Here is a 17503-nt window from a genome sequence, read left to right as displayed (position 1 = left end):
TTAGAAATGGCCCTTACGGCTAAAGGAATCAAGGGTATGGAGAGAAATCAGGAAAAGGGTACTGAGGTGAATGATCAGCCATGATCTTATTGAATGGTGGTGCAGGCTCGAAGGACCGAATGGCCTGCTCCTGCACCTATTTTCTATGTTTCTATGTTTCTATGGCACTATTTCAAGGAAGAGCAGGTGAGTTATCCTCTGTGGCTTGCCCAATATTTACTCTCAATCCACTTCACTAAAACAGATTGTCTGGTCACTATCAAATTGCTGTTTATGGGAGCTTGTTGTGTGCAAATTGTCGACATTACAACAGTAACTACCCTTCAAAAGTATTTAATTGTTTGTAAAGTGTTTTGAAGGTTCCGTGATCATCAAAGCAATGTAAATGCAAGTCTTTCTTTCTTATCAAAAGTTAATTATTCACAGCTTTCCTGTACTTAGTATTTATGATATCTGAAGATTATCCATATCATAGAATCATTGAAGTTTACAGCACAAATGGAGGCCATTTCGGGCCATCGTGCCCGCGCTGGCCAACAAAGAGCTAATCCTACTTTCCAGCTCTTGGTCCGTAACTGCAAACTTCTTAATCATACCCACTACATTCAAATCCAAATCATTGATATAAACCTGTAGGTTACAGTACTTCAAGTGCACATCCAATCAGTTTTTAAATGTGGTGAGGGTTTCTGCCTCAACCACAATTTCAGGCAGTGCATTCCAGCCACCACCACGCTCTGGGTGAGGACATTTCCCCTCACATCCCCTTTAAAACCTCCTACCAATTACTCCTTCCTATCCACTCTATCTCAGCCCCTCAGAATTTTATACACCTCAATAAGGTCTCCCATCAGCCTCTTCTGTTCCAAAGACAACAAACTCAGCCTATCCAATCTTTCCTCATGGCTAAAATTCTCCAGTCCAGGCAACCTCCTCACAAATCTCCTCTGTACCCTCTCTAGTGCAATCACATCTTTCCTGTAATGTGGTGACCAGAACTGCACGCAGTACTCTAGCTGTGGCCTAACTAGTGTTTTAGACAAATCAAGCATAACCTCCCTGCTCTTGTATTCTATGGCTCAGCTAATAAAGGCAAGTATTCCGTATGCCTTCTTAACCAACTTATTTATCTAGCCTGCTACCTTTAGGGATCTGTGGACATGCATTCCAAGGTCCCTTTGTTCCTCTACATTTCTCAGTGTCTGGCCATTTAATGTGTATTCCCTTGCCTTGTTAATCCTCCCCAAATGCATTACCTCACACTTCTCTGGATTGAATTCCATTAGCCACTGTTCTGCCCACCTGACCAGTTCATTGATATCTTCCTGCAGTCTACAGCTTTCTTCTTCATTATCAACCACACACCCGATTTTAGTATCACCTGTAAACTTCTTAATCATACCCCCTATATTCAAGTCTAAATCATTGATATATACCACAAAAAGCAAAGGACCCAGTACTGAGCCTTGCGAAACCTCACTGGAAACAGCCTTCCAATCACAAAAACACCCATCAACCATTAACCTTTGCTTCCTGTCTCTGAGCCAATTTTGGATCCAACTTGCCACTTTGCCCTTTTACTTCCATGACCAGTCTGCCATATGGGACCTTATCAAAAGCCTTGCTAAAATCCATATACACTATAACAAATGCACCCGAATCGACCCTCCTTATTACTTCCTCAAAAAACTCAGACACGACCTTCCCTTAACAATCCATGCTGACTGTCCTTGATTAATCCGTGTCTTTCTAAATTATATCTATAAAATCTGAAGCAGTATTAATTTGTGGCTTGTTCTCTACATTCTGGTTATAGATTTCATTAGGAACATTAAATATTTAACATTAATATTTAAGTCCTCCAGCTATAATTCTCACAGCACCAGAATTCTCTCTGCTTGATTTCAATATTGCACACTATTCATTGTAACTTCATACTGCTGATTGTGGAGATTAATTTAATATTCAACAAAACTAGATCCACAAAGACTCGTGGAGTTATTCATTTTTATGTTTCTTTTAAATGTAAAATGTATGGCACCCTAAGTTACTGAAAGTCAAATCACAGTTTGGTCCACACAACATCCCTTCAACTATGCTGTAAAATAGCAGCAGCACTGTATGAAAAACTCCAGCCTTGGCATAACATAAATGTTTAACATAAATGAGAAAAAAGTAACAGATATTTCTGCCAGTTGAACAATAACACAATTCCTTTTTTATTTAAAAAAATATAAATCTACTTACAACTGGAACAATAAACCATGGTGTAGTCTTTTGTAAGACTGTAGTGATAGTAAGATCAACAAAGATGTTTCTCATGGTGTTTAGTCAGCAATTTGGGAATGCTCTATTCAGCAGTTTCCAGCGATGTTTGCAGAAGAGGCAGACATAAAAAACATTTAAACTGGTTTTGCAGTCACCTTAGAAGCGTATTGTTATGTCTTTTTGGCTCAATGAGTTTGGATTAAATTCCGATATGCCCTTCACAAGCAACATTATCCTCCCCACAAGATTGTGTTTTATTTATTTTTGCAGTGTGTTCCATACTGACCTAGACATTCATTGTTGCCCATTTTCGGGTACATAACCGAAGGTATGCTTCAAGTGCACTCCCGAATCAGGAGCCTGAGGCTTGATGGAAATTGGGCCGCGGACCTCATTTTAATAATTGCATTGAGCTACCAGTAGCTGTTGTGCCTCCTGAGGCAGCTTGCTATTTCGCTCCAGTTTTGGCCGCAGGTAAGTCCGGGGGATATGTTGAGGAGCCAAACTGGAGGGGGACGAGTGCAGCAGCTCTCAGTATTAATGTGGAGTCAGGAGGAGCACACATGCTCCTCTTAGCTCCACATTGAGTTATGTACCTGACGATTTCGTCCGGGACCTCCAGGAGTCCTTTTAACGACTGCTGTGGATTGAGAGAAACTTGTCAGAGCAGGCACAGCACAAGAACCAACTGGCCTTTACAAATTTATTGGTGCAGCAGGCTGATTCCAATATTCAAACGAATCCTACGCTTATTTCAGGTGGTGGTCAGAGCCACTTAAGAAAAATAAAGAAGAAAAACTTGAATTTGTAGAGTGCCTTTCACCAGCGCCGGACGTCCCAAAGCGCTTTACTGCCAATGAAGTACTTTTGGATTGCAGTCACTGTTGTAATATGGGAAACACAGCAGCCAATTTATGCACAACAAACTTCCACAAACAGCAATGTGATAATGACCAGATAATCTGTTTTTTTATTATGCTGATTGATGGATAAATTTTGGCCAGGACACCGGGGATAACTCCCCTGCTCTTCTTTGAAATAGTAGAAACATAGAAACATAGAAAATAGGTGCAGGAGTAAGCCAATTGGCTCTTTGAGCCTGCACCACCAGTCAATAAGATCATGGCTGATCATTCAACTCAGTACCCCTTTCCTGCTTTCTCTCTATACCCCTTGATCCCTTTAGCCATAAGGGCCATATCTAACTCACTTTTCAATATATCTAATGAACTGGCATCAACAACTCTCTTCGGTAGAGAATTCCACATGTTCACAACTATATGAGTGAAGAGGTTTCTCCTCATCTCGGTCCTAAATGGCTTACCCCTTATCCTTAGACTGTGACCCCTGGTTCTGAACTTGCCCAACATTGGGAACATTCTTCCTGCATCTAACCTGTCCAGTCCTGTCAGAATTTTATATGTTTCTATGAGATCCCCTCTCATTCTCCTAAACTCCAGTGAATACAGGCCCAGTCGATCCAGTCTCCCCTCATATGTCAGTCCTGCCATCACAGGAATCAGTCTGGTGAACCTTCGCTGTACTCCCTCAATAGCAACAACATCCTTCCTCAGATTAGGAGACCAAAACTGAACACAATATTCCAGGTGAGGCCTCACAGAACCAGGGGTCACAGTCTAAGGATAAGGGGTAAGCCATTGAGGACCGAGATGAGGAGAGACTTCTTCACCCAGAGAGTGGTGAACCTGTGGAATTCTCTGCCACAGAAAGTTGTTGAAGCCAATTCACTAAATATATTCAAAAAGGAGTTAGATGTCCTTACTACTAGGGGGAATGAAGGGGTATGACGAGAAAGCAGGAATCGGGTAGTGAAGTTGCATGTTCAGCCATGAACTCATTGAATGGCGGTGCAGGCTCGAAGGGCCGAATGGCCTACTCCTGCACCTATTTTCTATGTTTCTATGTTTCTATGTTTCACCAAGGCCCTGTACAACTGCAGTAAAACCTCCCTGCTCCTAAACTCAAATCCCCTAGCTATGAAGGCCAACATGCCCTTTGCCTTCTTCACCACCTGCTGTACCTGCATGCTAACTTTCAATGACTGATGTACCATGACATCCAGGTCCCTTGCACCTTTCCTTTTCCTAATCTGTTGCCATTCAGATAATATTCTGCCTTCCAGTTTTTGCCACCGAAGTGGATAACCTCACATTTATCTACATTATACTGCATCTGCCATGCATTTTCCGACTCCTCTAACCTGTCCAAGTCACCCTGCAGCCTCTTAGCATCCTCCTCACAGCTCACACTGCCACCCAGCTTAGTGTCATCTGCAAACTTGGAGATATTACACTCAATTCCTTCATCTAAATCATTGATGTATATTGTAAATAGCTGGGGTCCCAGCACTGAGCCCTGCGGCACCCCACTAGTCACTGCCTGCCATTCTGAAAAGGATCCATTTATCCCGACTCTCTGCTTTCTGTCTGCCAACCACTTCTCTATCCACGTCAATACATTACCCCCAATACCATGTGTTTTAATTTTGCACAACAATCTCTTGTGTGGGACCTTGTCAAAGCTTTTTGAAATTCCAAATACACCGCATCCACTGATTCTCCCTTGTCCACCCTACTAGTTACATCCTCAAAAAACTCTAGAAGATTTGTCAAGCATGATTTCCCTTTCATAAATCCATGCTGACTTAGACCAATCCTGTCACTGCTTTCCAAATGCGCTGCTATTTAATCTTTAATAATTGATTCCAGCACTTTCCCCACTACCGTTGTCAGGCTAACTGGTCTATAAATTCCCCATTTTCTCTCTCCCTCCTTTTTCAAAAAGTGGTGTTATATTAGCTATCCTCCAGTCCATAGGTACTGATCCAGAATCAATAGACCGTTGGAAAATGATCACCAATGCATCCACTATTTCTCGGGCCACTTCCTTAAGTACTCTGGGATGCAGACTATCAGGCCCTGGGGATTTATCGGCCTTCAATCCCATCAATTTCCCAAACACAATTTCCTGACTAATAAGGATTTCCTTCAGTTCCTCCTTCTCGCTAGATCGTCAGTCCCCTAGTATTTCCGGAAGGTTATTCGTGTCTTCTTTTGTGAAGACAGAACCAAAGTATCTGCCATTTCTCTGTTCCCCATTATAAATTCGCCTGATTCAGACTGAAAGGGACCTACGTTTGTCTTCACTAATCTTTTTCTCTTCACATATCTATGGAAGCTTTTGCAGTCAGTTTTTATGTTCCCAGCAAGCTTCCTCTCATACTCTATTTCCCCCCTCCTAATTAAACCCTTTGTCCTCCTCTGCTGAATTCTAAATTTCTCCCAGTCCTCAGGTTTTCAGCTTTTTCTGGCCAATTTATATGCCTCTTCCTTAGATTTAACACTGTCCCTAATTTCCCTTTTCAGGCACGGTTGATCCACCTTCCCCATTTTATTTTTACTCCAGACAGGAATGTACAATTGTTGAAGTTCATCCATGTGATATTTAAATGTCTGCCATTGCCTATCCACCATCAACCCTTTAAGTATCATTCGCCAGTGTATTCTAGCCAATTGACGTCTCATACCATCGAAGTTATCTTTCCTTGTTAGCCACGGTTGGGACATTGGAACCGGTTCTGCGGTACGTGGGACGAGTGCAAACCGTAATGCACCTGGGAAGGACCAGAACCAATGAACTAGGGGGAGTGTTTGCTAGTGCTGATGGGGAGGGGTTAACTAATATGGCAGGGGGATGGGAACCTATGCAGGTAGACAGAGGGAAATAGAATGGGGGCAGAAGCAAAAGATAGAAAAGAAGAAAAGTAAAAGTGGAGGGCGGAGCAACCTCAGGCAAAAAGCAAAAAGGGCCACATTACACCAAAATTCTAAAGGGGCAAAGCGTCTTAAAAAGACAAGCCTGAACGCTCTGTTCTTCAATACGAGGAGTATTCGGAATAAGGTGCAAGAATTAACTGTGCAGATAGCAATTAACAAGAATTATGTAATTGGCATCACAGAGACATGGCTCCAGGGTGACCAAGGCTGGGAACTCAACATCCAGGGGTATTCAACATTTAGGAAGGATAGACAGAAAGGAAAAGGAGGTGGGCTGGAATTGCTGGTTAAAGAGGAAATGAATGCAATAGAAAGGAAGGACATTAGCTTGGATGATGTGGAATCGGAATAGGTGGAGCTACGGAATACCAAAGGGCAGAAAACGCTAGTGGGAGATGTGTACAGACCACCAAACAGTAGTAGTGAGGTTGGGGACAGCATCAAACAAGAAATTAGGGATGCATGCAATAAAGGTACAGCAGTTATCATGGGCGACTTTAATCTACATATTGATTGGGCTAACCAAACTGGTAGCAATTCGGTGGAGGAGGATTTCCTGGAGTGTATTCGGGATGGTTTTCTCGACCAATATGTCGAGGAACCAACTAGAGGGCTGGCCATCCTAGACTGGGTGATGTATAATGAGAAAGGACTAATTGGCACTCTTGTTGTGCGAGGCCCCTTGGGGAAGAGTGACCATAATGTGGTAGAATTCTTTATTAAGATGGAGAGCCACACAGTTAATTCAGAGACTAGGGTCCTGAACTTAAAGAAAGGTAACTTCGATGGTATGAGACGTGAATTGGATGGAATAGACTGGCGAATGATACTTAAAGGGTTGATGGTGGATAGGCAATGGCAAACATTTAAAGATTACATGGATGAACTTCAACAATTGTACATCCCTGTCTGGAGTAAAAATAAAACGGGGAAGGTGGCTCAACCGTGGCTAACAAGGGAAATTTGGGATAGTGTTAAATCCAAGGAAGAGGCATATAAATTGGCCAGAAAAAGCAGCAAACCTGAGGACTGGGAGAATTTTATAATACAGCAGAGGAGGACAAAGGGTTTAATTTGGAGGGGGAAAATAGAGCATTTAGAGGAAGCTTACTGGGAACATAAAAACTGACTGCAAATGCTTATATAGATATGTGAAGAGAAAAAGATTAGTGAAGACAAACGTAGATCCCTTGCAGTCACAGTCAGGTGAATTTATAATGGGGAACAAAGAAATGGCGGACGAGTTAAACAAATACTTTGGTTCTATCTTCATGAAGGAAGACACAAATAACCTTCTGGAAATACTAGGGGACCGAGGGTCTAGTGAGAAGGAGGAACTGAAGGAAATCCTTATTCGGCGGGAAATTGTGTTAGGGAAATTGATGGGATTGAAGGCCAATAAATCTCCAGGGCCTGATGGTCTGCATCCCAGAATACTTAAGGAAGTAGCCCTAGAAATAGTGAAGGTATTGGTGATCATTTCCAACAGTATATCGACTCTGGATTGGTTCCTATGGACTGAATCGTAGCTAATGTAACACCACTTTTTAAAAAAGGAGGGAGAGAGAATATGGGTAATTATAGACTGGTTAGCTGACATAGGTAGTGGGGAAAATGTTTGAATCAATTATTAAAGCAGCACATTTGGAAAGCAGTGACAGGATTGGTCCAAGTCAGCATGGATTTATGAAAGGAAAATCCTGCTTGACAAATTTTCAAAAATTTTTTGAGGATGAAACTGGTAGAGTGGACAAGGGAAAACCAGTGGATGTGGTGTATTTGGACTTTCAAAAAGCTTTTGACAAGATCCCACACAAGAGATTGGTGTGCAAAATTAAAGCACATGGCATTGGGAGTAGTGTACTGATGTGGATAGAGAACTGGTTTGCAGACAGGAAGCAGAGAGTGGGGATAAACGGGTCCTTTTCAGAATGGCAGTCAGTGACTAGTGGAGTGCCGCAGGGCTCAGTGCTGGGACCCTAGCTATTTGTAAGATACATTAATGATTTGGATGAGGAAATTGAGTGGAATATCTCCGTTTGCAGATGACACTAAGCTGGGTGGTGGTCTGAGCTGTGAGGAGGACACTAAAAGGCTGCAGGGTGACTTGGACAGGTTAGGTGAGTGGGCAAATGCATGGCAGATGCAGTATAATGTGGATAAATGTGAGGTTATCCACTTTGGTGGCAAAAGCACGAAAGCAGAATATTATCTGAATGGCGGCAGATTAGGAAAAGGGGAGGTGCAACGAGACCTGGGTGTCATGGTTCATCAGTCATTGAAGGTTGGCATGCAGGTACAGCAGGCGGTGAAGAAGGCAAATGGTATGTTGGCCTTCATAGCTAGGGGATTTGAGTATAGGAGCAGAGAAGTCTTATTGCAGTTGTACAGGGCCTTAGGGAGGCCTCACCTGGAATATTGTGTACAGTTTTGTTCTCCTAATCTGAGGAAGGACGTTCTTGCTATTGAGAGCTGCAGCGAAGGTTCACCAGACTTATTCCCGAGATGGCAGGACTGACATATGAGGAGAGATTGGATCGACTGGGACTGTATTCACTGAAGTTTAGAAGGATCAGAGGGGATCTCATAGAAATATATAAAATTCTGACGGAACTGGACAGGTTAACATAGAAACATAGAAAATAGTTGCAGGAGTAGGCCATTCGGCCCTTCGAGCCTGCAATAAGGTCATGGCTGATCATTCTCTCAGTACCCCTTTCCTGCTTTCTCTCCATACCCCTTGATCCACTTAGCCATGATGGCCATATCTAACTCCCTCTTGAATATATCCAATGAACTGGCATCAACGTCTCTCTGTGGCAGGGAATTCCACAGGTTAAAAACTCTCTGAGTGAAGAAGTGTCTCCTCATCTCAGTCCTAAATGGCCTACCTCTTATCATAAGACTATGTCCCCTGATTCTGGACTTCCCCAACATCGGGAACATTCTTCCCGCATCTAACCTGTCCAGTCCTGTCAGAATCTTATATGTTTCTATGAGATCCCCTCTCATCCTTCTAAACTCCAGTCAATAAAGGCCCAGTTGATCCAGTCTCTCCACATATGATAGTTCTGCTATCCCTGGAACCAGTCCGGTGAACATACGCTGCACTCCCTCAACAGCAAAAGCGTCCTTCCTCAGATTAGGAGACCAAAACTGAACACAATATTCCAGGTGAGGCCTCACTAAGGCGCTGTGCAACTGCAGTAAGACCTCCCTGCTCCTATACTCAAATCCCCTAACTATGAAGGCCAACATACCATTTGCCTTCTTCACCACCTGCTGTACCTGCATGCCAACTTTCAATGAATGTTGAACCAAGACACCCAGGTCTCGTTCCACCTCCCCTTTTCCGAATCTGGCGTCATTCGGGTAATATTCTGCCTTCGTGTTTTTGCCACCAAAATGGATAACCTCACATTTATCCACATTATACTGCATCTGCCATGCATTTGCCCACTCACCTAACCTGCCCAAATCACCCTGCAGCCTCTTAGCACCCTCCTCACAGCTCACACCACCACCCAGTTTAGTGTCATCTGCAAATGTGGAGATATTACACTCAATTCCTTCATCTAAATTGTTAATGTATATTGTAAAGAGCTGGGGTCTCAGCACTGAGCCCTGCGGCACTCCACTAGTCACTGCCTGCCATTCTGAAAAGGACCCGTTTATCCCGACTCTCTGCTTCCTGTCTGCCAACCAGTTCTCTAACCACATCAGTACATTGCCCCCAATACCATGTGCTTTGAGTTTGCACAACAATATCTCGTGCGGGACCTTGTCAAAAGCCTTTTGAAAGTCTAAATACACCACATCGACTGGTTCTCCCTTGTCCACTCTGCTCGTTACATCCTCAAAAAATTCCAGAAGATTCGTCAAGCATGATTTCCCTTTCATAAATGCATGCTGATTTGGACTGATCCTGTCACTGCTTTCCAATTGTGATGCTATTTCATCCTTAATGATTGATTCCAACATTTTCCCCACTACTAATGTCAGGCTAACTGGTCTATAATTACCCGTTTTCTGTCTCCCTCCCTTTTTAAAAAGTGGTGTTACATTAGCTACCCTCCAGTCCATAGGAACTGATCCAGAATCAATAGATTGTTGGAAAATGATTACCAATGCATCCACTATATCTAGTGCCACTTCCTTAAGCACTCTGCGATGCAGACTATCAGACCCCAGGGATTTATCGGCCTTCAATCTCATCAATTTCCCGAACACAATTTCCCACCAAATAAAGATATTCTTCAGTTCCTCCTTCTCACCAGACCCACTGTCCCCTCGTACATTCGGAAGGTTATTTGTGAATACAGAACCGAAATATTTGTTCAATTGGCCTGCCATTTCTTTGTTCCCCATTATACATTCATCTGAATGCAACTGCAAGGGACCTACGTTTGTCTTCACTAATCTTTTTCTCTTTACATATTTACAGAAGCTTTTGCAGTCAGTTTTTATGTTCCCTGCAAGCTTCCTCTCGTACTCTATTTTCCCTCTCTTAATTAAACCCTTAGTCCTTCTCTGTTGAATTCTAAATTTCTCCCAGTCCTTAGGTTTGCTACTTTTTCTAGCCAATTTATATGCCTCTTCCTTGGTTTTAACACTATCCTTAATTTCCCTTGTTAGCCACGGTTGAGCCATCTTCCCATTTTATTTTTACTCCAAATGTACAATTGCTGAAGTTCATCCATGTGATCTTGAAATGTTTGCCATTGCTTATCCACCGTCAACCCTTTAAGTATCCTTTGCCAGTCTGTTCTAGCCAATTCACGCCTCATACCGTCGAAGTTACCTTTCCTTAAGTTCAGGACCCTAGTTTCTGAATTAACTGTGTCTCTCTCCATCGTAATAAAGAATTCTACCATATCATGGTCACTCTTCCCAAGGGGCCTCACACAACAAGATTGCAAATTAGTCCCTTCTCATTACACATTACCCAGTCTAGGATGACCAGCTCTCTAGTTGGTTCCTCGACATATTGTTCTCGAAACCCATCTCTAATACACTCCAGGAAATCCTCCTCCACTGCATTGCTACCAGTTTGGTTAGCCTAATCAATATGTAGATTAAAGTCGCCCATGATAACTGCTGTACCTTTATTGCACACATCCCTTATTTCTTGTTTGATGCTGTCCCCAACCTCACTACTACTGTTTGGTGGTCTGTACACAACTCCCACTAGCGTTTTCTGCCTGTTGATGGGGGAGAGGGAAGGCTTCTTTTCCCACAAGCGGGCCCACTGATATAGAGGGCCGACGCTCGCCCCAGCCCATGTAGCAATTCTCGAAGCTGGCAGACAGAGACGGATGGCAAAGTATCACGATCTTTATTACGAACGTCCGGGAACATCCCTCATCACAGCCGCCTGTGAGTGGAGATGCTCTCCGAACAGCACAATCATACAACTTTTATACATTTCAAAACCCCTCTGTTCCCGGACAAGACCTCCCTAGATTTCGAATTGAACTACCTTATCAGTGCTACTTCTCTAATTGGACTACCTTATTAGTGCTACTTTGGATTGACAGGCCAAGACCCTCGTGACCACTTTAGGCCGTGACTAGAATGACTTCATTAGGCCAGAATTTGTTGATTCTCGTTGGTGCCCGTGAGTCCGCCTCGAGCCTCTTCACAAGGTCTTATTAATGTCTGTTTAGGTTCTCACATCGTATCCTGTCAGAATATTATTGAATTGATAACTTCTGGAGCCTTGGTACAAGGCCGAAGAAAGGCCTTTTACCTCCTTATGGGCCAGTGCAGGAACCAGCACTTTAACCCTTGTCCCGCTGGTACCCTAATACCAAATTTACCTCTTACACTGCCATTTGCTATTCCGCAACTCCACCCATACTGATTCTACATCCCTCCTTACTATTGCATTAATTTTCTCTTTAACCAGCAACGCCACCCCACCTCCTTTTCCTTTCTGCCTCTCCTTCCTAAATGTTGAATACCCCTGGATGTTGAGTTCCCAGCCTTGGTCACCCTGGAGCCATGTCTCCATGATGCCAATTACTTCATACCCGTTAACTGCTGTCTGCACAGTTAATTCATCCACCTTATTCCGAATACTCCTCGCATTGAGGCATAGAGCCTTCAGGCTTGTCTTTTTAAAATGTTGCTGTAATGTGGCCATTTTTGCTTTTTACCTTGGGTTTCTCTGCCCTCCATTTTACTATTCTCCTTTCTTTCTTTTGCTTCTGCTTCCATTTTATTTCCCTCTGTCTCCCTGCAAAGGTTCCCATCCTCCTGCCATGTTAGTTTAACTCCTCCCCAACAGCACTAGGAAACACTCCCTCTCGGACATTGGTTCTGGTCCTGCCCAGGTGCAGACCGTCCGGTTTTTACTGGTCCCATCTCCCCCAGAACCGGTTCCAATGTCCCACGAATTTGAATCCCTCCCTTTTGCACCACTCCTCAAGCTACGTATTCAACTGAGCTATACTGCGATTCCTTCTCTGACTAGCACGTGGCACTGGTAGCAATCCTGAGATTACTACTTTAGCGGTCCTACTTTTTAATTTAGCTCCTAGCTCCCTAAATTCGTATCGTGGGACCTCATCCCATTTTTTACCTATATCGTTGGTACCTATATGCACCACGACAACTGGCTGTTCACCCTCCCTTTTCAGAATGTCTTACACCCGCTCCGAGACATCCTTGACCCTTGCACCAGGGAGGCAACATGCCATCCTGGAGTCTCGGTTGCGGCTGCAGAAACATCTATCTATTCCCCTTACAATTGAATCCCCTATCACTATAGCTCTCTCACTCTTTTTCCTGCCCTCCTGTGCAGCAGAGCCAGCCACGGTGCCATGAACTTGGCTGCTGCTGCTCCCCCCTGATGAGTCAACCCCTCAACAGTACCCAAAGCGACGTATCTGTTTTGCAGGGGGATGACCACAGGGGACCCCTGCGCTACCTTCCCTGCGCTGCTCTTCCTGTCGGTCACCCATTTACTATCTGGCTGTGTACATTTTACCTGCGGTAAGACCAACTCGCTAAACGTGCTATTCACATCATTCTCAGCATCGTGGATGCTCCAGAGTTCATCCATCCGCAGCTCCAGTGCCGCAATGCGGTCCATCAGGAGCTGCAGGCGGATACACTTCCCGCACATGTAATCGTCAGGGAAACTGGAAGCATCCCTGACTTCCCACATAGTACAGAAGGAGCATAACACATGTCTGAGCTGTCCTGGCATGACTTAACCCCGAGATAAATTTAATTTGGCAACAATAATGCTAAATGTTAGATGCAGGAAGAATGTTCCCAATGTTGGGGAAGTCCAGAACCAGGGGACATAATCTAAGGATAAGGGGTAAGCCATTTAGGACTGAAATGAGGAGAAGCTTCTTCACTCAGAGAGTTGTTAACCTGTGGAGTTCCCTACCGCAGAGAGTTGCTGATGCCAGTTCATTGGATATATTCAAGAGGGAGTTAGATATGGCCCTTATGGCTAAAGGGATCAAGGGGTATGGAGAGAAAGCGGGAAAGGGGTACTGAGGTGAATGATGAGCCATGATCTTATTGAATAGTGGTGCAGGCTCGAACGTCCGAATGGTCTACTCCTGCACCTATTTTCTATGTTTCTATGTTTCCTTAAGTTCAGGATGCTAGTCTCTTAATTAACTGTGTCACTCTCCATCTTCATAAAGAATTCTACCATATTATGGTCACTCTTCCCCAAGGGACCTCACACAACAAGATTGCTAATTAGTCCTTTCTCATTACACATCACCCAGTCTACGATGGCCAGCTCTCGAGTTGGTTCCTCGACATATTGGTCGAGAAAACCATTCCTAATACACTCCAGGAAATCATCCACCACCGTATTGATTAGCCCAATCAATATGTAGATTAAAGTCGCCCATGATAACTGCTGTACCTTTATTGCACGTATCCCTAATTTCATGTTTGATGCTGTCCCCAACCTCACTACTACTGTTTGGTGGTCTGTACACAACTCCCACTAGCATTTTCTGCTCTTTGTTATTCCGCAGCTCTACCCATACAGATTCCACATCATCCAAGCTAATGTCCTTCCTTACTATTGCGTTAATTTCCTCTTTAACCAGCAACGCTACTCCGCCTCCTTTTCCTTTCTGTCTATCCTTCCTGAATGTTGAATACCCCTGGGTGTTGAGTTCTCAGCCTTGGTCACCCTGGAGCCATGTCTCCGTAATCCCAATTATATCATATTCGTTAATCGCTGCCTACGCAGTTAATTCGTCCACCTTATTACAAATACTCCTCACATTGAGGCACAGAGCCTTCAGGCTTGCCTTTTTAACACAATTTGTCTCTTTAGAATTTTGCTGTAATGTGGTCCTTTTTGATTTTTGCATTGGGTTTCTCTGCCCTCCACTTTCTATCTTTTGCTTCTGCCCCCATTTTACTTCTCTCTGTCTCCCTGCATAGGTTCCCACCCCCCTGCCATATTAGTTTAACCCCTCCCCAACAGCACGAGCAAACACTCCCCCGAGGATATTGGTTCCGGTCCTGTCCAGGTGCAGACCGTCCAGTTTGTACTGGTCCCACCTCCCCCCAGAACCGGTTCCAATATCCTAGGAATTTGAATTCCTCCCTCTTGCACCACTCCTCAAGCCACATATTCATCTTAGCTATCCAGCTATTTCTACTCTGACTAGCACGTGGCACTGGTAGCAATCCTGAGATTACTACCTTTGAGGTCCTGCTTTTTAATTTATCTCCTCGCTCCTTAAATTCAGCTTGCAGGATCTCATCCCGTTTTTTTACCTATATCGTTGGTACCTATATGCACCACGACAACTGACTGTTCACCCTCCCCCTCCAAAATGTCCTGCAGCCACTCTGAGACATCCTTGACCCTTGTACCAGGGAGGCAACATACCATGCTGGAGTCTCAGTTGCGACCACAGAAACGCCTATCTATTCCCCTTACAATAGAATCCCCTACCACTATAGCTCTCCCATTCTTTTTCCTGCCCTCCTCTGCAGCAGAGCCGCCCATGGTGCCATGAACTTGGCTGCTGCTGCCCTCCCCTGATGAGTCATCTCCCCCAACAGTACCCAAAACGGTGTATCTGTTTTGCATGGGGATGACCACAGTGGACCCCTGCACTACCTTCCTTCCACTGCTCTTCCTGCTGGTCACCCATTCCCTCTCTGGCTTTGTAACCTTTGCCTGCGGTGTGACCATGGGTTCTTTTATGTCCACTAGACGGGGCCTCGGATTACCGTCTCATCTGAAAGATGGCACCTCCGACAGTGCAGCACTCCCTCTGCATTGTACTGGAATGTCAGCCTAGATTTATGTGCTCAAGTTCCTGCAGTGGGACTTGAACCCACATCCTTCTGACTCAGCGGTAACTGAGCCACAGCTGACCCTAACAAATTTAGCAGTGGCCTGAATGCACACGCGGATCAGGCACGGGCCTTTGCACTGTTCAGCTTGTCATCAACTGTAAAACAGGCACAGCAATGTTGAATTTCCCCCGCGCCAGCCCCCGGCGCCTGATCTAAATCAGTTTTGAGCTTCAGTTTATTCTACTTCATCAATAATATATTTCCAGACTATTTCAAAGCAAAAGTGTCCACTGACAAAAATATGTCAATAAATATGTCACAACATCTACAGCTGATCACTTGGAAAAATCATCTTCACATTTATTTTAAATTTCAGCTTAAGTTGTTGGGGATTTAATTTCTTCTGCGTGCTATTTTTCAGGCACTGCTTAATGTATTTGCATAAAATGTGCTTTCTAACAGTTTATTTTGAATGAGTTAATGACTGAGTTACAACACTGCAGGCAGGAGTTCATGCAAAACCAGTAACCGCTGTTAAAACAGCATACAGAGAACATTGAATTTAATATTTTTAAACATCCTATATGTAGCAATTGATTTTACTATTTTTAAACAGTCTTTGTATAGCAGATAAATAATCATATCAACATATTTTGATGACAAGGTTAAACTAAAAGAAACAGCACAATATAGCTGAGTGTAACATTAATCTATCTTTTTAAAGTATCTATTTCAGTGTCCATGAGAAACTCGGCTCAGATGCCTAGCTGCTGGGTAGCAGAAGGATTGTGGTTGTCACTTCACATTTTCCTTCAAGCAGCAACAGTACACGTGCAATCAATTTCACTTGCTAGTACCATGACATGCAATATTTCTATCGAGTGAAGGGAAACAGAAAGTATTAGAAAAGATTAAAAGGAAAATTGTCAAAATTAGATATTGGGCATAAAGACAGAAAATGTTGAAAATGCACAGGTCAGTTAGCATCTGAAAGAGACAAGATTGATTACTGTTTCAGGTTGGGAGTGTAATATAGCTCCACCTAGTGGACTACTGTAATAAAAAGTAATACAAATAAAAAGTAATACAATTATGACATCACAAGGATGGAGGACAGTGATTGGTTCTTCCAGATTACATAGAAACATAGAAACATAGAAAATAGGTGCAGGAGCAGGCCATTCAGCCCTTCTAGCCTGCACCGCCATTCAATGAGTTCATGGCTGAACATGAAACTTCAGTACCCCCTTCCTGCTTTCTCGCCATAACCCTTGATCCCCCGAGTAGTAAGGACTTCATCTAACTCCCTTTTGAATATATTTAGTGAATTGGCCTCAACTACTTTCTGTGGTAGAGAATTCCACAGGTTCACCACTCTCTGGGTGAAGAAGTTTCTCCTCATCTCGGTCCTAAATGGCTTACCCCTTATCCTCAGACTGTGACCCCTGGTTCTGGACCTCCCCAACATTGGGAACATTCTTTCTGCATCTAACCTGTCTAAACCCGTCAGAATTTTAAACGTTTCTATGAGGTCCCCTCTCATTCTTCTGAACTCCAGTGAATACAAGCCCAATTGATCCAATCTTTCTTGATAGGTCAGTCCCGCCATCCCGGGAATCAGTCTGGTGAACCTTCGCTGCACTCCCTCAATAGCAAGAATGTCCTTCCTCAAGTTAGGAGACCAAAACTGTACACAATACTCCAGGTGTGGCCTCACCAAGGCCCTGTACAACTGTAGCAACACCTCCCTGCCCCTGTATTCAAATCCCCTCGCTATGAAGGCCAACATGCCATTTGCTTTCTTAACCGCCTGCTGTACCTGCATGCCAACCTTCAATGACTGATGTACCATGACACCCAGGTCTCGTTGCACCTTCCCTTTTCCTAATCTGTCACCATTCAGATAATAGTCTGTCTCTCTGTTTTTACCACCAAAGTGGATAACCTCACATTTATCCACATTATACTTCATTGAATCACTGGACAGGGAATGAATCTTAAAGATAGTTAATAACTGGTTTAATTTGATTATATTGCTGATTTTCTAATTTTAACTTAATTGATAATTATGGCATATATTATTTAATTTTGTTTAATTATACTTACTCTTTATTATACTAATTTTACTATTGTATACT

Source organism: Pristiophorus japonicus, chromosome 5, assembly GCF_044704955.1.
Source record: "Pristiophorus japonicus isolate sPriJap1 chromosome 5, sPriJap1.hap1, whole genome shotgun sequence".
Classification (NCBI taxonomy): Eukaryota; Metazoa; Chordata; class Chondrichthyes; family Pristiophoridae; genus Pristiophorus; species Pristiophorus japonicus.
The sequence above is the reverse complement of the archived record's forward strand: the minus strand, read 5'-3'. Positions refer to the sequence as shown.